The 22,192-nt window shown below is 39.9% G+C and overlaps 1 protein-coding gene across 6 annotated transcripts in view; it reads left to right on the plus strand.

Moving 5' to 3' along the window:
- The window catches only part of TBL1XR1 (TBL1X/Y related 1), a 110,768-nt gene that overhangs the window by 17,317 nt on the left and 71,259 nt on the right, over positions 1-22,192 (plus strand). The gene's annotated exons all lie outside the window — the stretch shown is intronic.

Raw genomic sequence — 22,192 nt, forward strand, 5'->3', positions numbered from 1 at the left:
TTTGTGTTGAGTAGGCTCCCTTTTCTTGCCAAATTAGCTGGAATAGGTCAGCTTTTGTGATAACAGTAACAAGAAAAACTAGTCAGTTGTTTTTGGTTTGGGTTTTTTTTTTACCTATTAAAAATTTTTCTTGAAAAGCTTTGTTTCCTGTTTGAGAACATGTGCTTGAAGTTTGGCAAAGATGTGATCTTTGTGTCAGCAGAGGATATTTTTGGGTTGGTTTTGTTTTGGATTTGTTTTGTTGGTTTGGGGTTTTTTTTAATGGTGGTAGGGCTATTCTGTAAAACATAAATCTGACATAGGCAACCTTAGTTTTTGCATTTCTAATAGAGTGTTCAGGCTGGTGAACCACTTGCTTGTGGAGAGGTTGTGTGTAGTATTAAAAAGCGATAAATGACAAAGACCCATTAATTAGTATGCAGGCAAAAGTGTAAAGATAGCAGAACAAGCTTTGAAATAAAATACATCAATGTTACCTAACATTACGACATACCTAACAAATTATGACAAAACATTTGTAACAAACATTTTTCTCCAAAATTTCAGAATGCTTTCAAACACTTTGCACATGCTTTTTGCACTGTACACTTCATAGTGATGAGTGATTAACACTGCTGAAAATACATCCTGTCCGAAAAAGTGCCACAGAGGAAAATTTGTGTGTGTAGGTTTTGGTTTTGTTTTTGTTTTTTTTTTTTTTTTTTTTTTAATATTGTGTTTCCTATTTCTATTTTTAGAGGAACAATCCAAATTTAATTTGTGGAAACAAATGTGAGATTTCCATAGAAAAGTTTTGAGATCTGCAGTGAACAGAGACGGAATCTGCTCATGGTTATCACAGTCCTTCAGAGACATGGTGAATCTTGAAAATCACTGCTGAAAGGCAGAGCCTTTTCTGCTGTTCTTCTGTTGTTGTTTGTCACTGAACTTCTGAGCTGTTATTTAGGAGAGAGGGATGATCAGAAAGGACAGCAAAGACCTTGGAAACACCCTGCAAGTATCTGAAATCTGAACTGGGGTGTTGTAAAGGTGTATTTCCTTTTTGAGGACTGGAAGAGGAGAAGTAGCATTAATTCTGTTTCTTGCTCTTCTCTTTGGATCACTGATTCCATGAATGTCTGAGTTCAGTGCCCTGCTTTAATGTGGTGGGAACTTCACCAGCTTCCTTGTTCTTTCTGTTAACAATCAACTGATTTAGGGTCACGAGTGTGTTACAGGACACGGCCACCTGACGTGGCACTGCCTATTGCCTGTGGGACAGGGACCCATCAGCGTTCTGGGCTCAATTGTGCCTTATTGTGTGCAGGTAGAACTTCAGTGAAAAAAATTGTGTGGTAGGGAAGGGATACAGAGAGAGCAAAGTGTGCATGGAATTACTGCTGTTAATTGTCCGGGAGGAGGAATGGTCATTTCAGAATGTGGCACAACTGTCTTCAAATTTGTTGGGCTTTTTGGTGGGTTGGATGAAGATTTTTGTGTTACAGAAAAATTGTAAGAGAAAGGTCACAAAGGGAATAAATAAACATAAATTTTGTGCAAAGCAGTGAGAACCTGCTATGAAGCATGAGTAGAAGGGGCAAGATTTTACATTTAGTGTATAATAATAGGTATGGAACAATTGTAAATTTGCAGGTGAGAAAATACTGTACTTTGCATCAGGCTTTCCAAGTCCCAGTTGAGCAGGGATGGTATTTGTCTTGGCTAACATCTGTTCCTTTCTGGAGTAAGTGGCTTTAAAGGAAGGCATGAAACTTTAATATGATTTCTGGTTAGCTCAATCTATCTCTTTCTTTGTATTTTCAAAACGCACTTTATTGTATTAGATTCAAGAATATGGGTTACCTATACAAACTGCTGGCTCCTTACATAAGTAATCATATGATAAATACAATTAGATTGAAGTTCAGCAATATTGAAATCACTTCCATAGGAAGCTGGCTGACTGCCCAGACATCTGACGTCATCTAGGAACCACACGCTCGGTCTTGGACAAATGTCTTTGGCACAGCCCTGTGAAAGTCACTGTGGTTGGGATCTGGGTGGAAATAAGCTCTGAAAGTCTGGGTGTTTATGCCTGATGCCTTCCCAGGCATCTCCCTCCCCTCAGATACCTTCCTGCACACCTCTGAGGATCCCTGCTGTCTGCAGGCACAGGGAGGAGGATGCCAATCCTTAGCCATTAAGGATTCTTTCATGTATAGAGACAAGTTTCCACTCAGCTGTCCAGACCCTTGTTATGTGCTGTAACAATGTGGGAGAAGGACTTCGTTGTGGCCAACATAACTCTTGGTAAACAGAGACAAGGAATGATGTCTCATTTAAAAATGTAGTGTGGCAATAGGAAAATCATGTTTATTACCAGTTCTGGAGTTGTATAAATAGAGATGTGAGACATCTGCTGAGCATTGCTGTAGTAGAAACACTGAATTCACGTTTATTCAAGTCAATAAATCTCAGAACTAGGAAAGATAGTAGTGGAGTGAGGGCTAAGAGCAAGGCAAATGAAATGAGCAGTGGCAGTGGAATGATGGAAGACTTTCTGGAATGTATTTTCACAAGGAGGTAGTTGTATCACAATATTCTATGTTTTAGGATTTTTATCACCTTGTGCTTGTTGAAAAGCAGGGTAGACTAGGTATAACTAGGAAAAGCCTTGCATCAGGCCATTAATTACACTTTTATTAAGGTGGTGAATGGATGTTGGGCTGGTGGAAGTGAGAGCTTCATCTGCAGACCAAGTGTTATCCCAACAGTGGGGAGCTTGCTGTGTTGGTGGGTAGCTGTAGGGAGATGCCCAAATTTTAAACGGTTTTTGTCTCCTCCTCACACACCTGCAGGGTTTGGCCTTGAAAGATCACTAATGCTTATGATAAAGTGGGACTTGGGGTTTTTAGGTGGCCTTTTTTTTGTTCAACTGGTTATTTATTTATTTATTTATTTATTTATTTTTAAGCAGCAGATGTGTCTCAATAAAATCCTGAAAATGAAAAAAAAAAAAAGCAAAGCCTCTTTTTGTGCATTGTAGTTCTAAGCTGCTAAGGAGCACAGTCATAGTCTAGATTTAAATCCAAAAGTAAACGAGTAATTTATTGCATGTTAAACATGAGCAAACAAAATCCCAGCATATTGAAGAATGTCTTGAATCTGTTTTCACAGGAAACATAGACAAGAATCTCTCAAAATTGGTCACTCGTGGCCTAAATGAGGTAATTGTGTCTGCTGTGTGAAAAGTGTGTGTTCTTGCAGGATCACTGGTTTTATTTATTGGAGTAAGAATAGAATAGAAGGTGCAAGTGCCACAAAATGTAGTTCCACAAATATATGCCAGTATTTCTCTTTATTATAACAAACTTGGTTGAAATAAGGAGAAACTTAGAAATTGCATCAGGTATATTTCAGACTGGTTTAATAGAATTTTTCTGGTTTATTTTGTTTTTTTTTGTTTTAAAATACTTTAAGGTAGACTGCTGGATGTTTTTCTGCTGTATTTACTTACTGAAATTTGCAAGTTATTTTGTTGACCTCCACCTATCTCTCATCTCATGAATTTCTATTCAGGATTTTTTTGTTTGTTTAGCAAAATATCTGTAAAGTAATGCTGTGCTGTTTTCCACTCAAACCCCTTCTTATTGCCTGGGTGAAATTGGTTTTGATGGTAGTAATGTTACCTCAAGACCTGTCTCTTCCCCCTCCAGTGTTGGCTTTCCTCAATAAAAATCCATTCTTCATCCATTTCCAGTTTACCAACCAGTTCCCCAAACCCATTCAGCTTTATCCAAGTCTGACACCAAACCAGATTCTCTGTGGAACATCCACCAATTTCTATGTTCTGATGCTACTGTTAGTATGATGATTCCCTTTAAGGCTATTGTTAGAAATTTTATAACAAAAAACACTTGTGAAACAGCTCAGGAGGAGCAGGGCAAGACTTTTTTTTTGATCCCTATATCATTTTAGCTTGGACTTTTTTTTTTTTTCCCCTAATACATTTTTACAATGTGTATTTTGAGGTGGAGAAATTGTAACATTTTTAATATTGCCAGAACAGACCTGAAAACTTGGTGACTTTCTGACTGCCCTGCCAGCTGGATGTCTGCTCTCGTGTTCTGTGGGCATTTGTGTGTGTGAATGAAATGGCTGCATTCTGTTTAATCTGAATGGTGGAAATTACTGTAGTATTTGGTGAACCAGTATGATTACTGGAGTGGGTTGGCATGGGAAGACTGAGGGACTTCATTATTTATGGAGCAGTTTTTATTTTGCAGTTCATTATATTGACTCGAAATTAATTCACTGCAAGGTTCCTGTAAAATTGCTTTGTGTGAAATAGTATTTATTTTGCCTTTTAATAAAATGCCCTGACTTCTATGAAAGGCACAAAAATAATTGAAATAAATTATACGCAAATAATTATTTAAATAGTACGGAAATATAATGTGTGGTGCAATTAAAATTCCTGGACTCCCATCAGTTTTGTACGTGAAGTCCTTGTGGTGGTGGTTTTCAGCTGCAGTTTGTCCTGCACTTGGGCTTTTCCATGTGGAATTTAGCAGCAACTTGCGTCAACCAGAGCAATCCTTTGCATTAGAAACATGACCAGGATTGTCTTTCTAGTGATGCCACGGTGAGGATTTTAGGAACACCTAGACAGTGCTGTTCTCCTTGCTGCCTGGATTTGGGGCCTCAGAGGGTTTAAATCTAGAACTCTGCTGGGGTCAGAAGCTGGTGGACTCCTCGTTGGTGCCAGGCAGGGCAGCAGCTCCAGCTGCTGTGCTCAGTAGGGAGGATGCCCAGATCAGGGCGTTGAGGTGGTGGTTGAGCTACACAGCAAACTCTTACTGGGATTTTGATACACACAGGAGTAAGGAAGCCTCTTTAGGACCCTGGCTGTAGGCAAGAAATTAAACTACAACCAGATCTATCCCTTTCTTGGGTGTTTCCAGGTCTAGTTTCCTCACATTGCTGGGTTTTCTGAAGCTCAAAATAATGCCTTGTTCTCAACCGATATTAATCATCTTGCATGCATTGAAGTGTGGATCTGACTGTGACTCAGAACAATTTAAAATCAGGCTTCATGTCTTAGGAAAATAAATGGCTCCCAGAGGAGAAAGGCCTTCTGTTTTCATTTATCGCTCGTGATGGTGAGCTGTGCCTCAGTTTGAGACGTCCCATCTCGCATTGACTTCCTCCACGTCCCAGTTCATGCTGACAATGTGATTGGCTTTGATCCCAGCCTTTACTGGGAGAAAAATCTTGTAATGGTTTGGGTGGCTTGTGGACAGATCTGATAAGAGACGGTTTCTGATGTTTCGTCAGCAGGTCAGGGATTGACAGAAACACGACCGGCGTATGTTTTAAGCATGGGGAGGGAAAGGTATCATTGAAGGGAAGACAGCTCATGGGAAGAATTGAATTGGCTTTGGGAACAGCCCTGGAGCAAGGAACGACTGAAGTAAAGGCTGTGAAGATTGATCTTTTGGGGGTTATTGCTGGAGGGTATGTGAAACATTTTGCTATCATTAAAATAAATTGTATTTGAGTGTTTTCTAACTGGTACCTTTTCTCTGCACGACAATTGAAGGAAGTTACTTTTTAGCCTTTTGGATTGCAGTGGGTGTGCCTGTTTCGGGGGGGTTTTAACCAGTTTCTGGGGGATTTTTTTTTTTACTTGGATGAATGATCTTGGATGGTTACTTCCCACTTTCAAAGTGGGAAGGGAAAGTTAAATTTTCAGCGCTGTGTTTGCTCACAGTGAACTCAGCTGAGAAGAACATTTAATGGTTTCATTGAAAACTGTTGAGAGTTACGGGAATATTTGCCTAAATTAATTCATCACATTAATTTCTAGATGACACTGGGTAACATGGGTATACAGGCTACACTGTAGTTCCAGGTTTGGGCCTGGACTAGTGGATTTTTTTTTAAAAGCATGATCTTCCGCATCAGAGGCAGCGTGTAAGATTGGTTGCCCATTTGTCAGAATTTTTAGACAATCTAAGACAAAGTTGCTTTTGTAGATAAGTCTATTTTTGGAGTATGTTCTGGGAACAGTAAGTTGGGGTGGCAATTTTTATTTATGTTTTGGATGCTTTCTCATTGTCCTCATCCTTGTCGAGCTGAACAAAATGGTTACATTTTAAGGCAAAAAATGTAATCTTGTTTGGGAGCTAATGCATTGCATTATTCAACAGCAGCCTCCACCCAGTTAAATGTAGTATTGACAGTTGCAATACCACACTTCAATGTATTGAAGATTAAAATATGTGTGTATGTGTTTGTGGGAGAGCATTTCTGGTGCTTTTTATTTGACACATGTACTCATTGTAGCCCATTTGTCATTTATTTGTCTAGTTTCAGGCATGTGAAACTAGATCACACCTCTGATCCTTCAGAGAACTTGCAAAGGCAGGTGATTTTTGGTGGTCTTCCCCTAAAAACTGGGAAACAGGCATGGAAGTTGGTGCAGATTTGGAGCCTGCAATGTGATTTTGTGTTATCCTGTATAGCTGCCATGGAAGTTTGGCCTGCTGTTCATTAGGTTATTTCCTTATTGTGTTATTTCATTTAGGAAACTTGGTTTTTTTTATAACACTAGTGAAAGCAAAAAGGAAGCTGTGCTGAGTGGCCGCAGTTATTTGCAAAAAATTCAGAATGAAATTTACCTTCTTTTCTCAGCAAGCAAGAACACAAGAATTAGTAGTGATTAAGACCTTGTATGTCATCATCTTGTTAATTAGAATTTTCAGTTATGGCTTGGGGGGAGGGGGTCTCTCAATTTACCCAATGACTTAGGAAAAGAGTAGCAGGTGGAGAAGTGTGGTAATGTGGAGAGACTCTGAATCTTTGAGCTGTTCAGTCCAGCAAACAAAGTCATGTGTTTGTGTGGAGGGGACTGAATTAGTCCTCCTTGCCTTGTGACATCTGGTTGGTCTTGTGCAGCAGCGTGTGGTTGGATTTGGGGCAGGTGTTGGATTTGTGGTTGGATGTGTTCTTGATCAGTGATGACTTTCTGTTGCATTTCACTGAGCTGTGTGTTCCTGGAAATAAGCTCTGAGTGGCACTGGGAGATTCTGGTATTTTTCATTGTCCTGAGCAACCTCTGTAGTCAACTGTACAGTTTCAGATGGCAGGTGTCTGAGAACCCCAAATCTCTTATGTGACAGTTCATGCTTCCAGCAACAGTTGCCCTTAGTACACAGCCAAATGGAAAATGAGAATCCTATTTGCATTCTCTGTCCTATTTTCAGTCTGATGGGGAGATTTAGATACTTTAGTTACCTAAACAACATAAAAACCCAAGCAAGACTGGCTTTAGGCCAGAGCTCCATCTTTGTGCTAATGGGTGAGTTTGTTTTCTGTAACTGTGCTTCTTGACTGTCTTGTTTCCAGGAAATCAGCAAGGGCATGACCGACACACTGCCTTTGGAGGAGCAGTAGTGTCTGATCAAACCGGGCATGTGCCAGATCACAGCTGCTCCTATTGGGCTTTTTTTGTGCAAGTCCAATCTGGCAACATAATTTTGTACCAGCTCATCATTTTGCCTTGTGTGGTGATTTAATGTGGTGTTTCATGTTCAGCCCTTGACCTGGTTTAGCCAAAGTCCTTGGTGTGATTGCAGAGAGAAGGGGTAAAGGTTCACATCTGTAACAAAAACTCCCAAACCCTTGCAATACAAGCAGCACTATTTGCCATTGTAAGAATTGCAAATTATTGCAATGCAAAGTGTGAGGGGAAACCGTCTCTGGTAGTCACTGGAATAAATTGTATTTCTCCAGTATCCTTCTCTAGCTGTTCAGCCTTCAGACACAAAAGCAAAAAGCATGTGGACGTTTGTCCTGGCAGTTCCACTGTGGTGGACCAGTCTGCTGCTGTGGATTTGATGTGTTGTTCACACATGTTCTGGGAGAGGTGTATTTTACAGTCACAACTAAGGGCCATGTGCACTAGGTACAGTTCTTTTGTGTTCTAAGCATTCTGGCAGTCCATGGTTTCAAGCTTCTGTGGATTTATCCACTCTCCTCTAGAACCACAACAGCTGAAACAACTTCCATTAAACTTGAGGATAAGTAAGAGGGAGTTTGCTTAGTAAAGAAACAAACTCCATGATGTTTTCTGGATGTGAATTTCTAATATAGGAGTGTGCAATGAAGGTAATTTTAAAGAAATGAAAGTTATTTTGTGAGTGGCAGACTCTCACATCTCCATATGATTTCCTCATTGGTTCCCCTGTTGGTAATTCACAATCTGTCCTTCAGGCTTGCACTTAATGGGCGAGTGTTCACTGCATTTTCTGCTCCTAACTACCACAGGTGCTTATTTGCTCCTCTCTGGCCTGTGGCACTCAGAGGTATGCCTCTGGAGTGAGGAAATGAGGAGTCATTAAACTAGAGAAAACCTGAAAATAGCTTGCTTCAGGCAGCTTATTGCAAGGTTGTTTAGTGTTATTTTTTTTTTCTAAAGAGCAGAACAAAGCCACAACAGTACAAACGTTTTAAAGGCCTTTTCCTCACTGCTGTGACTTGCTTGTCTCTCTTTTTTTAAATTCCTCTTCCCCCCTCATGTTATATTATGAAATTTTTGGGCTGTTACCTTACCATAGCTACAGTTCTAGAGAAGATGAAAATAGTAACCTGAGTAATACCATATGCCAGGGATGGCAGCAACACCTCCGCTGGATCGGTAGTTGAAGTTCTCACTCTCAGGTTTAGCCATGGGATAGGTGATATGTTGACCTCTCCTCCATGTTTTGGCACTAAATCCAAGCTGGGCTTTCTCCCATGGCCAGGGCATTCAATTGCTCTCTGCAGATGTGATGGGGAGCGTGGCATTATCCGATGGCAGCTGCCAGGCTGTGCTCAGTGGCCCGTGGCATGGCTGGGAAGCAAACTGTGTCCAGGTAAAGAGCAGGCAGAGCCAGGGCCCCTGGGCTTGGTGAGCAGCTCTTGGCAGCACAGGAGCTGGATTCCCTCTTGTGATGTTTGGTGGCGCTGGAGGTGAGGAGCAGCCCGTTTTAAGGGGGAACCCGACTGCTTGGGGCTGCCAGGGAAAAGAAAGTGTCACCCCTCAGGATAAAAAGCAGGGAGGTATCAGGCATTGGGGGTGGCAGGATTTGATAACAAAGGAGGTGGCAGCAAAGGCTGGGGAGGAAAAATGGCTGGAAAGTGTCAAGGCAGTAGACAGAGGTGGCAGAGGGTGAGTAGCTGGCAGAGGAGAAGCTTGTTTCAAAATGACTGGGACCATTTGGTTTATGTTAACACATTCTACTTCACAGTTTGGGAGGAGTGCAAATAAACTAGGTCATCTCATGCAAGCCTTGTTAAGAGAAACATGAAAAAATGGCTAAGTGTAGTAAGAGAAACTATGGGAAATGTTAAAGATAAAATTGTTTGAATGATTTTATAATTTTTTAAATGATTATTTTTATTGGATGTGCAATGTTAACTTAGTGAGGCAGCATGGATTTTATTTTCCCTGCTGCTATAGTTAATGATTATCTTGCTTCTTTTGGAGAGTGAAAAATAACAGTGGTCTAGTGTGGCTGGGGCTCTGGAAATATCTGTGACTCAGGAGGCAGCAGTTCTGTAAACAGATGTGAGACATCTCAGAAAAGGATATAAAATTATTAAACCATAAAGCAGTGAAACCATAGAACCTTTCAGTGTGTTTACCAAAGTTCTTACAGGTTCATGCTCAAAGGAAATAAAACCACTGCTAGAGAATCTAATTAATTTATGTCTCAGTCAGCTTCAAATCTGTACCAAAAATGCATTTCCTGACTTAAAAATATGAATTTATTAGGATACTACTGCTGTGCTGTGGGTATCATGGGGAAGTTACTCATCTAGCAAATTAATGGAGGCATGTGTGTTGAACTTCCTTACGCAGCCATTCCCTTTTGCTACCCAAAGCAGGAACTGATGACTTTTTTCCTGCTGTTGCAGAATAAGGAATTGGACCAGAGGCAGATTAGGCTCTAACAACAGTTGTGTTAGAGCTGCTACTGAAGTGCACAGGTCTGTGGCTTCCCCGCAGGTTTCTGGTTCGTCACAGCTACCTTGTCATCCTCAGTAAAGTTCAGCCCTTGAGAGAAAATCCAATTCATTTTTCATGGTAGTGAGACGAGATGTGGAAATGGAATAACCACAGCAGTGGGGGAGGATTTGACAGTCCTCAGTATCCCTCGCTGTCCTTTCCCTTCTGCTGCCATGGTCTGGGTGACATGGAGCATCTTTCTTACTGGCAGCAGAAATGAGCAGTGCTGACACTTTTCTTTGTACACTGGACTCAGCATCTAATGTCCTTGAGGTAGAACAATTACAGAATCCTGTCCTGCTAATGAGAAAAAACCCAAAGTGATTTCTTTTTAAGTCTTTGCTAGAAACTTAGTGAAGTGTCTGCTTAGAATTACAAGTTGGGTCATCCCCACAGTCAGAATCAGCAGTGGAAGAGTTTCATTAGGCAGTTGAGCAGTCTCCAGTTTGAGTGGCAGGAGCCCATTAACAGCTGAGGGAGGTGATGGGAGAGATTTGTAAATTGGGGAGCACGGTGATGAAGGTAATTAGGGAGTGATTGCTGTTGCTCTAATGCAAAGACTAAAGGCTTCAAATGAAACAAAAAAGTGATATCCAAAATAAACACAGGTATTTTTTTCCTAGAATATTCCTGCAGAATTTTTTGCCTCGGGACATGGTAATGCTAAAAGTTGATGTGAATTCAGAAAGCCATTATATATTCATGGAAGAAAAATTCACCTGGAGCTATTGAACACACAGTTTTTGAGCTGACATGGAAAGGGAGACTTTTGAAAAGGGATTGAAAGGAGACTTGTGAATTTAGGAGCAGCTCTCATAATGAGCATTGTGTGAGAAAGCATGCTGATGCTCATCAGAAAATACATCAAGTGCATCATTAGCCATTTGGAGGGAGCTGAAGTTGCTCTCTGGTACCAAATCAGTGATAAGCAAAGTGCAGGTGCCCTTCTTGGCTAATAAAAGAGAAGCCTGGTAAGAGTGTTATGTTTGAGACATTAGAAGGTGAAGCTGGTGCAGGACTACAAAGAGACAAAAGCCAGTCACCTTTTCAGAAGGATTTTAAGTGGTTCTGAGTGGGGTGAGACTGCCTTTGCCAGGACCAGCCTAAGCTCAAGTGTGAGATAACAAAAAACTTCAGTTGGATGGATGGATGGATGGATGGAATAGACCATATTTTACTGGTGCTGAGCAGAAAGAATTGCAAAATGTAGGTATAGCCTAGTTAAATCTATAGTCTATATAAAGACAGAGGCATGTACACCTGTAAAAAAGTGTGGGTTTTTAATGAGTGGCATTGTGCATCTTGTATATGTACTTGAGCATTTGGAAGATGTAGAGTAACTGTGTCTAAGGCTATGGAAACGCTTTCAAAATAAGAATACCTTTGGTATTTATTGCCATTTGCTTAAAGTATAAGGAGCCCTGGAATGTACAGTGAGGCTTCAAGAAGTAAAACAATCTTGCTTTTCTTCATGGTTAAAGAGTAAATGCTCTGATTGTGCAGGCTTAGTTAAGAAGATTCTTTGAAGAGCAATGGAAATAGTATGGTGGTGTACGTCACCCTTTCTGCTCATATGCCCAGTAATCTTTTTTTTTTCTTCCAAAGTGATCATTACATGAGATTGTGGTTGCCTGAATGCAAAGACTAAAGGCATCACATGAAAATAGAAAGTGATGTCCAAAATAAACATGGTTAGATATTGTTTTTTCATGGAGCATTACTGGAATCTGCCAAGTACTGCTCAGATATGTGTCATAAAGTCTTTCTTTTTAACTTTGATTTGTGAATGTTTATTATATTTTTTCATATTTCTGTGTTAGGAAATTGAGTTTCATTGTGGGAAGAAGTTCTACACTAAGCAGATATTTAGCTAAAGGGAGGAATTTGCAGGTATTTCAAAATTCTAGGGGCACTATAAGCATCACCCTACCAAATTGAATTTTAACTTCAGGATGTGGTTTAAACCTTAATTTTTAAGAGAATTCCTTTTAACAGCTCTGATTTTTATCTACATAAAGGTTTGATTAGAAGCCTTGTGCTCACACAATTAGAATATGTCACCATAAAATTAAAATACATCCCGGGTATGGTGAATGTTTGAGTATTAGCAAGGTGGGATGGGTTGAAGGTAGGGCTGCTGCTCAAGCTTGGGAAGACAGTCATGGTACAGTTTCTTGCCTCTTTTTTTTTCCCCCTAGATGTTCAGTTTAATCTCCAACTTTCTGTCTGTGTAGCTGCTGTTCATTTTCCTGGCAGAAGATAACTTGGGGGTAGCATTGGTTACAGTGTGGGTGTACATGTTTAGCTCCCCTGGTATTTAGGGGAAATGAAGCTGGGCTCTTTATGTCCCCAGCACACCTTGTTTTTCACTTTTCAAAAATGTGCTTCTATATAAAATATTTAAAAGTGTTTTTTGCCTATATACATATATATAAAATATAGTGTTTATATGAACAAGCTTCTTGGATAGATTTGCCTTGGTTTAGGTTAGAAATAGCAATTATGTGCTAACAAATTGCCTATTACATATGCCCAGTATACAATTTTTCCAGTAAATTTGTAACAGTTTGCTCAGTTCCAAGCCTGTGTGAGTGTGTGCTGCCTCTCCAACCTCTCTGGTTTTTGCATGCGGAAATAAATTAATTTGGTTTTGCATGTTAAGTACTGTATTAATGAAAACTCAAATAGTCACATATATTTATGGGACTTTGCAATTGCTTGACTTTTAAGATGCTTGATAACGAATTAAAATTAAATACAAACTCAAGGAGCTCCTTTGGCAAATAAGCATAGATGCTCATTGCACTCATCATGTGGCAGTTTTTCATGTACACAGTATTTACTTTAGCAGCATGAACTGTAGAATGTGCCCCTTACAGTGCCAATTGTGGCTTAATTATAGACACAGAAATCACAATTTTAAGTTGTTTTGCTGAAGGCTGTGCACTGGCTCTCTTTGAGGACAAAATGCACATTTTGGGAACAAAAGAAATCCACTACCAGCATTTCCTGCTGGACATGGGTGTGCTAGAATTGTGCTTTCTGCCAGGGTTTATTTTATAAAAGAACTACCAAAACCATGTTATTAAGGTTTCAAAGTCAAATATTCCAAAGGCAGTGAATAGACAGAATAAACCATTGTAGGACCAAGATGTCCAAGAGTATACAACACCACTGGCTTGTCCAAGACCCACAGGTTCTTCTCAGCTGTGGGTCCCAGCCAGGGATGATAGAAGGGCTCTTCCCTCCCTGGAGCAACACTCTGCATTTGTCCTTGCAGAACTCCGGTGGGTTCCTGGTCTCTCTGGGTGCCAAGCCCTGCCTTCAAGCATAGCTGCTGGTTGCCCACAGACTGGTGCTGCCTACAAGCTTGATGAGAGCCGCACTCCTGGGCTTTCTCCAAGTCATTGGTAGTGGCACTGGGTAGGTCATGTCCCAGGAGAGATGGCTGCAGTATCCCAGGTGTTACTGGCCTCCCGGTCACCACAAAATGACTTGGGTTGGAAGGGACCTTAAAGACCATCTCATTCCAACTCCAACTTGGCCTTGAACAATTCCAGGGATGGAGCATCCACAGCTTCTCTGGGAAATCTGTTCCAGTGTCCCCTTGCAGTAAACCAGTTCTTCCTCATTTCCAGTCTAAACCTGCCCTCTGTCAGTTTAAAGCCATTCCCCCTTTTGCTGTCACTATGTGCCCTTGTACAAAGTCCCTCTCTGGTTTTCTTGTAGGTCCCCTTTAGGTACTGGAAGGCGCTCTAAGGTCTCTCTGAAGCTTGCTCTTCTTCAGCTCTCTCAACATGGCTTCATAGCAGAGGTGCTCCAGCCCTCTGAGCATCTCTGTGGCTTCCTCTTAGTTGATGAAGTTAACTGAAGTTAACAGTTAACTGCTGTGTTTGGAGCCCAGCTGTGTTTCCACCCATCTGGTGGTCATTCATCCCACTGGCCACATCCCAGATTGGATAGGTGCATTTTTGGGGTATAAATTGGGGTAATACCCTCTGCTGCTCTCCCTTTTTATTTAAGGATGGCAGAAAATCTGCCTTTCTGCAGGCATCGAGGACCCCTCGATCTCCATGAGCTTTCTGACATGACAGTGGTGGTGCTTGGCTCTCTATACCCTTGGACACAGCCCATCTGGTCCCATGGGTCAAGATCAAATAATCCCTGATAGGAGCTTCAGCCTTATCTCCCATCTGCTGTCACTAAATCATCCACCTCCTTCAGCAACAGGCCCACTTTTTCCATGTTTAGCCTTTTACTGTTACTTGCAGCATTAAACGTCAAACTATTTTCTAAGCATTTCCATGAAACGTTGATTTGAAAAGTTATGGTTTATCAGTGAAATGTAATGCAGCGTGTTCCACCCCAATTATACGTGCATTAAACGTTCCCACAAGAAGTCCAAACTGAATTTTGCAAATTTTTATTTAATTATAGACTTACATTTCAGGATGTATTAGGCCACCCACTGAGTGTGAGGGCGTTCTAGATTGCTCCCAAAGAGCTACCGGTTGCTTTGGGAAAACTTAGTTCTTGTCAACCTGATGAAGTTTACAGGAAATCTTCCTGCAAAAATGACAGCAGCTCTCCTCTGACTTCTCTATCGTACCCAATAATTTAATTAAAAAAACATAAGATCTAATATTTGAAATAACTTCTTGTTAGTGACAAGTATAAATATTTTTCACTTTTATTCAATATTTGAAGCAAGTGCTGTGACTGTTTGTGTATGAATGTGTGCATTTGTACACTACATAGAAAAATACTCAGCATTTATGTGTACTTCATTCATTTTACTGTTATGAAAAAAGCCCTTGTATGTCTAGCCAGAACAGAATTTTAGTGTAAACCTAATGCAGTGTGCTCATTTGTATGGGTTGCTGCAACTGGAATTTTTCAAATGCATAATGTGGTGGTCACGATAATGTGTTTACAGAGTGTAAAATTTGAGCTTGAATTATGATTACTAAAATAATTGATCGTCAGCATTTGTGCTTTGCATAAGAAGAGTTCAGGAAAGCTGAATGTTAAATAAACAGCATGTTGGATGAACAGCATTTCTCTTTCCTCACAACTCATCAAAGAAACAAAACCTAAAAGAAGTGCATGTATTCTTATTGCCAATTACTGTCCAAGGAGGATAATGATCCAATCTTTATGACCTGCTAGAACTGTATGCTTAAAATAAATTTCCCATTACATTCCTCTCAGTGCTAAAATACAGTCTTTCTACCAGCAGATAAACTGTGCCAAAAATAAAACCAGAAAGGTCTCTCATACATAGTTTCTGGTTATTAAATAATGTGCACTCTCCCTATGCCTTCCCAGCAGGATCTTCTGGTTTCTCCAAAGGCTTAAGGAGCTCCTGCAGCAACTCAAGGAGCTGGTAGATGCAGGGGGTGAATGAGCAAAATTAAAGTTCTCTCCTTAGAACTTCTCACTCGTTTTGATCACCTTGCAAATGAGTAAAAATGTATCAAATTTCTGTTTGTTGTAAAGTAATATTTGCACTGTGTCTCTGATACCTACAGTAGAGCATTCAAACATCAAAGGGGATCTTCTTTTTGTGGGAATTTTAAGTTCTGTAAGAAAATTATTAAAGAAATCTTTGGGATTTAGAGGTATATAATTAATATGCGGGTGTCAAATGTGTTGTGCATTCGGTGTGTTGGATCAGCCCATATTCTGGGAGCGTAATCTCTTAGAGAGGGCCCCAAAGTGCTCTGTGGTGTGTGTGGGCAAAAGATGGAGTAAACAGCTCTGATCTGAGTGGAAAAGCACAGTGAGCCTCGTGCTTGTCTGGATGCAGAGCGTTTGCTGCTCCGAGGGAAGAAATGGCGCTGTCTCGGGCTGAGGCCATGGCCAGAGCCAGTGCAGCCGGGGGAGATCTTTTAGGAGATGATGTATTAGTCTCACCAAGATGTTTACACCCCCGTGCCGTTGTTTTCCTGGAACTCTGTGGTCTGGCAGTGTGGGAGCGATACAGCTGCTGCAGAGCCAACAGGTTGCAGGGGTTTGGATGTGGTGGAAAAAGGGGGAATGCGTCTGGCATGGCACAGGCTAGAGGAATACAGGAATATATACCCCCCACCCCCACCTTTTTGGGTTTTGTTCCCTTAGGCAGTCTCCACCGTCCATAGTACATCTCTGTTTGTATGCTAAAATGATCCCTTTCTTGGGGTTTTTATGCTTTTTCTTGTTTCCTTTCTGTAAGGAGTCCTTCAGGGCTTCTGAAGATCTCATTTCTATTCTTGTGATAGCAGGTGCCTTTGATAATCTGTTTTTCTCCAGTCTTGATTATTCTTTTTCTGTGTTGTTTGTTTCTTCCTTTTGGCAATTACATCCTCAATTTTGGATTATTTTAGATTTCTATTGCTAAAATCAAAACATAGTCACTAACCGTCTTTCTGCATTTGCTGATTTATTTTTTCGGGCAGCGAGGCCCCTGCCCCTTTGGCATCCTAGTTGTCTGCATATGGTAATTTATATTGTCTCTTAGCTGCAAGATATTTTTTGTTCAGCAAATTATTCGTGTTTGTTTGCAGTCGATCATTTTTGTTTAATAGCATTTTTCTATTCCATGGCACAGCAGTGTCCTGGGAGAAAAGGATTTTCTCCTGGTGCTCTAATGAGTTGTTTTCTTAGCTCTCCCAAATGGTGTCCCATTCTTAGAAACAGTCCAGCAAGTGTCCTTGTGGTGTGGACGTACATCAGGGCTTGGCAGATTCATTCTGCCTTGTTTGGAAATTTCTCAGGCACTGAAGTGAATAAAAGCGACTCCGACAGCAGTGGGATGGAGCCAGGGTGACAATTAGATGCCAGTCCCGGCTTCCTGGATCCTTCTGTGCACGCTCTGCTCAGGGACTCCAGTCTGAGCTCAGCTGCTCCACAGGAGGAATGACTCGGCAGAACTCAAAGCCCCGATGTCTCCAAACCAGGAATGATCTCAAATGAGAGTTTTGGTCCTATGATCAAAAGAGGTTTTTTGCAGTTTCTATGAGTAAAATCCCTCCAAAACTAGCAAAAGGGTTGTATCTGCTGATCAAAGGGTCCTTTGGCATCCCCGGCTTGCGAGACTCAATGCGAAGGGAATTTTCAGAAAGCTCATTAAAAATTAACATTATTGGGAGGGGAAAAAGCCCAGAGATAAAACCTTAGAAATCATGTTCCTTTAATAAAAGTTTTTACTTGAAATGTGAACTAACAGAATGCCCTCTAGAAAACAAGTTCTGTAATACATTCTTTGCACCACGTGCCCTATTTGAAGATATGGGAGGTTTATAAATTCTGGATTTGTAACTTGTTTTCTTTCTTTGGAGATCTGTTTGATTTATCTCTGTGTTTGCTATTGTACAATTTACCATATTAAAAAAAAAAAAAATTATGGATTTCTGAACCTTAGGTTCTTATGGATTGTATTGATCTTTCAGGGCCTTTCATGTTTTCCAAGTGTGTAAGACAGTGAAACTTAAATTCAGAAGGGGGTTTCTGAGGTTTACTTTTTTCTAATGTATATATTTTATATTATTGATTCCTTATTTGCTACTGTACAAATGGGAACAACTTTATTATTCTTTTGACATTACCTGTAGTTAAAATCAGACTTCTTGGTTTAGTCTTTGGTGTTTCTTACTGATGTTCCAGAAGGGATACAGAGGAGGCACTGTACAGAAACCTCTGGATGAGATGTACAAGTTAATAACCAATGAGCTGAGATTTTATGATATCCACAGTGAACTTTTGGGGAATGCTTCCCTGCAGAAGTGAGAGCAAGTGTGGTACTGCTGGAGTGAATTACAGAAGAGAAGTGTAAAAAAGCTTAGTTTTGAATGCATACTGAATATAAAAATAATTGCAGGCATAATTAAGATACATGACTTCCTGTGGCAACTGCCCTCTTATTCTCTTTCTTTCTTGGTGTAATTACCTGAAGATTACTGTAGTCTGGATACAATTTTGTGGTTTATTTCAATATATTTGCTGGTTTTGCATTCAATGGTAAAGCTAAGCTTAAAAAACAAGCAAACAAAAAAACAACCCACCCAGGACAGAATAGTTAAATTTCTTTTGTTTGTTTGTTTGGTGCTCACTGTTCTACCTCTGAGGAGCACCAAGCACCTCAGGATGTGGGAATGTCCTGCTAGGGTTTTCCTTGGATCTGTTTTCAATGACTTGCATCCAGAGACAGAGAGACTGCCTAGTGCTGTGTGCCTTTGCTGCCCTATTCGAAATCTTTTTCTTTTGAAAGTAGTGAACGACTCTTTGAATATCAAGGCTGATTATAGATGTTGTTTTAAGGAGGTCTTTTAGGCTTTAATTTACACCTTTGACTACTTAATACCAGAAGAAATGTCTGCTAGGCCCCAGGTGGATTAAAGGGAAAACAACTTAATCAACAGGCAGAAGCCCTTGTTTGAAGTAATTGATTGTAATTTTGCTTTGGATTTAGAGAAATCAAACTTTGTGGAGAAAATAACTGTGCTGCCATCTATTAAAATGTTTGATTTGCTACTAAGATTGAATTGTTGTAGGAGAAGTGGTATTTATTTTGCTAATCAGACTGATTTACTGCTTTGCTCTGCTTTTGTTAAAGCACATAACCTTTATTTATACAAATTATTTAAGTTTTTATGACTTTTTATGAAGTTGCAAGTTGATGAATACTGTGTTTCTAATTTATTGTGTCAAAGCACATTTAGAGGAAGGCATGTATCTAATGCACAAAATCTTCACTTGGTTTACTGTTGTGATCAGTTTACAGCGGATAAAGAGGGAAAACTGGATAAAGAGGGAAACTTCTACATTTCAAACTAGGAAAAAGTACTCTTTTGACAGTAATGAAATGGACTGATTTTCATGTTCAGTATTTTGGAATAAGTGGGGGCTTGTCATCTCATTACTGGCAGATAAATTTCTTATCCTTGAGTACCCAGAGTACATACAAGGCACTAAAACCACTTGAATGCAAAACAGTTGTGGTATTAAAAATAATTTCTATGCCACTGTAAAAGCTTATCACTGAACACTTTTAGTTCATGAATGGTCTGCCCATGATTTCCAGCAGTTCCATTGATTGCTTAGGTTTTTTTCAAAATTTAATATATTGCTTGATTATTTCATTTATTTGATTTTTTTTTTTTTTCCTAGTGGCTTAAATCAGATTTTGGTACAGGCTGCCAAAAGTTTAAATTGAATTTGAAATTAAAATCTAAACTTAATTTTGACATGATATTTCTATAGTTTCTATATCTGCAGTGGGTTCTGTTGTCAAAACACAGAAGAATTTCAGTTAAAGAATTACAAAAAGATTTTTTTACTGGCTTTTTTTTTAATAGAAATTCATTGCAAATATGAAAAACCTCCCTCTTTTTGAAAGGAATAAACAGAATGCTTCTGTAGTATTCTCTCTTCTGCTCCCCTCATGCTGTGAGGCAGCAGCACTGGGCAGGAGACACAGCCCTGCTGTAGGGAGCCAGTGGAGATACTGCCCTCCAGTTCTCTTTAGGCACCATCATTTAGTTTTGTTTTGTTCTAGTTGGTTAAAAAAATAAGCAGCAGGGTTTAAAATTTACTGTATGGTATCTGTAGGGATTTGTATTTTAATCTTTCTTAATTCTAAACGTATTTAATGCTAGTGTCATGGAAGCATCTATGTTCTTTACCAGAATTTTTAAGTTCACCCTGACTCAGTCCTGGTTTTTTGGGTCTCTGCGGCCATGAGTAACTCAGCTACTCATCTTGGGCAGTGCCCATAGTTTTCTTTGCAAGAGATTTGGTTAATTTAAAAGAGAAAAATAAAAGCCTCAGGAGGGTTTGGGTGGAGTGCCTGAGATAGGACTGCTGAAATGACCTCACCAGGTCAAGTCTGCTGGTGACTGAGGATGAGCAGGAGTATCTTTCTGGTTTGTTAATTAAAAGGAACGCAAATGTTGGCTTTAATGTTTTTGCAAGTACACCTCTCTTCCTAAAATGTGTCACATGAGAGACGTGAGGTGTGTTTGGACATAGAGAGTTACATGTGAAATCAGATTGCCCCCTTGGCAATTTTAAGTACTACCAAAAACGAGGAGCTGCTGCACTGTTCCATTGCACCGCGTTGCTTTAATCCAGGGTTATTTCCTTATCTTGCCCTTTATGGCTCTACAGCTTGTGCTGGGACAGAGGAATTTCATGCAGTGACAGGAGGCTTTGTAGATCGCTTCCATACGTGTGTTACTAACACTTCACACTGTTGTTGCTTCTCTGGCATGAATTATTTGCACTTCGCTGTGGCTGCCCCCCTTCATCCACACTCATCTTTGCCCTGTGAGCCTATGGTTGGTTCTGGCTGGTCCATGGAGCCACTATCTTCAAAATTTGGTAAGAATGTTTGGCAAGTGCCATTTTGAGGACTGGCAATTGTTCAAGTCAGTTAAGAATTTTGTAGTAAAGTCGTTACACAATGAAGTTATAACAATTAACTCTTCATATGCAGGCTAAAATAAATGTCATTTCATTTTTACTGCTTTATGGGGAGATATTAGGAAGAAAAACATAAAACTAGTAAAGTTTTCTGAATCACTGCATCAACAGATCAGGTAAAAATGCCCAAAGGAAATTATCTTAACTTGACAAAAGAACAGATAGTGCTAATTGCTCTTAAACTGAGCTTGTTTAGTCTGCAAATGTTGCTGGCAAAACTGCATCCTTCTTGTTTTTGTGAGAGAGGGAGTGTCAGTGTGTAGGTGGCACGAACACACAGCCTGCTACAAGTCCAGGAGGGTCAAGGAGACTTCTCTGAAAAAGTGTCAAAACCAGTCCAGTAGTAGTATTCCTGGGAGAATATGGCAAGTGGATTTATTTCTGGGTAAAGCTGGTATAAAAAAGAAGGGCAGTATGTTAAATGGGTCAGAAGTGCTAGTGTTTGAGACATCCTATAATTCCAAAATTTTGTTTGTTCCTTAGGTAGCGATAAGAAAGATAAGACACAAGAAGAAGTCTGATAAACACTTGCAGCTGTACAGTGTCATACAACAAAAAATACGTATCTTGAACCTTGCTTTTATCTGATCTGGTAAACTGTCTCTTCTGAAGTGCAGCAGCTTGTAAACCTGTGTTTTTATTACTTGTTGGTGATGGAAGATGTGTCATTATTGGGCTGCCAAGTAGTGTGTTTATTACATTGTGCTCTATAGGGTCTGTGTATCTATTAGTGCTAAATACCTCATATTGTTCCATTTCAACATTCTGCCACTGATGTGGAAAAGCATGGCATAAAAGCATGCTCAAAAAAACAGGGAAGAAAAGCTCTTGACTAGGTGTGACTAAAATAATATCTACCATGTTCTGTTTGGAGATGAACCAGACCCCAATATTTGACATTTGACACTGAGGGGAAATACTTTTGCTAGGTGGAGTATTTTTGACAAGTGTGTTTGTTTGATACTCCTCCCCCAAGCATTTGTCACTTGTTTCATTGGTTAACCAATGTGTGTTAGCATGATCACAAAAGAAAGCAGCAAAATTTACAGGCCTTCTGTTTGTTCTTTATCAATAAAAAGAACCAAATATCTGTAGATTCAAATGGAAAATAGAGATATAGCTGCCTTTTTTTTTTTTTAAGTTCATAAGCATTCATCATTTTTTCCTTTTAAAAATGAAAACTGGGCTGGTCTGTGGATGCTTTAGTGAATCTGTATCAGAGCAGCAAAAACTACATCAGGAGCAAGTCACTTCAGTGATGGTACCTATCTGGCATATTTTAATATTAAGGTGTGGGTAAATTTTCTATCTTTAACAAGTTGAAAGATTAGGGAAGTTTTATTTCCCAAATACCAGGAACAGAGGTCTCGAGTTTGTTACTTTTTCTGACCAGTCTAGTAGATCACATTGATAAATGTGAGTTGACTTAAAGAAGAAAAGCCCAAACCCACCAGTTTCATGAAGCCCTGACAGCAGTTACAGAGAATGAGAATTCTGTAGGCGACTGCAGAGGCAGAATTCTGTAAATGAAATTCCCAAACGGTGAAATCCTATCCCCAGCCTATTCCAGTTTGAACGAGATTTGCAGGATGCACAGCTCAGCCAGTTTCAGATTCCTGGTGTGAAACAATCAAGATAAGAATCAAAAAGTAAAGAAAGGGAAAAGCCCTGTTAGATTGAACACTATGCACTAATCTT

The sequence above is a fragment of the Aphelocoma coerulescens genome, chromosome 9 (assembly GCF_041296385.1).
Source record: "Aphelocoma coerulescens isolate FSJ_1873_10779 chromosome 9, UR_Acoe_1.0, whole genome shotgun sequence".
NCBI classification, from domain to species: Eukaryota; Metazoa; Chordata; class Aves; order Passeriformes; family Corvidae; genus Aphelocoma; species Aphelocoma coerulescens.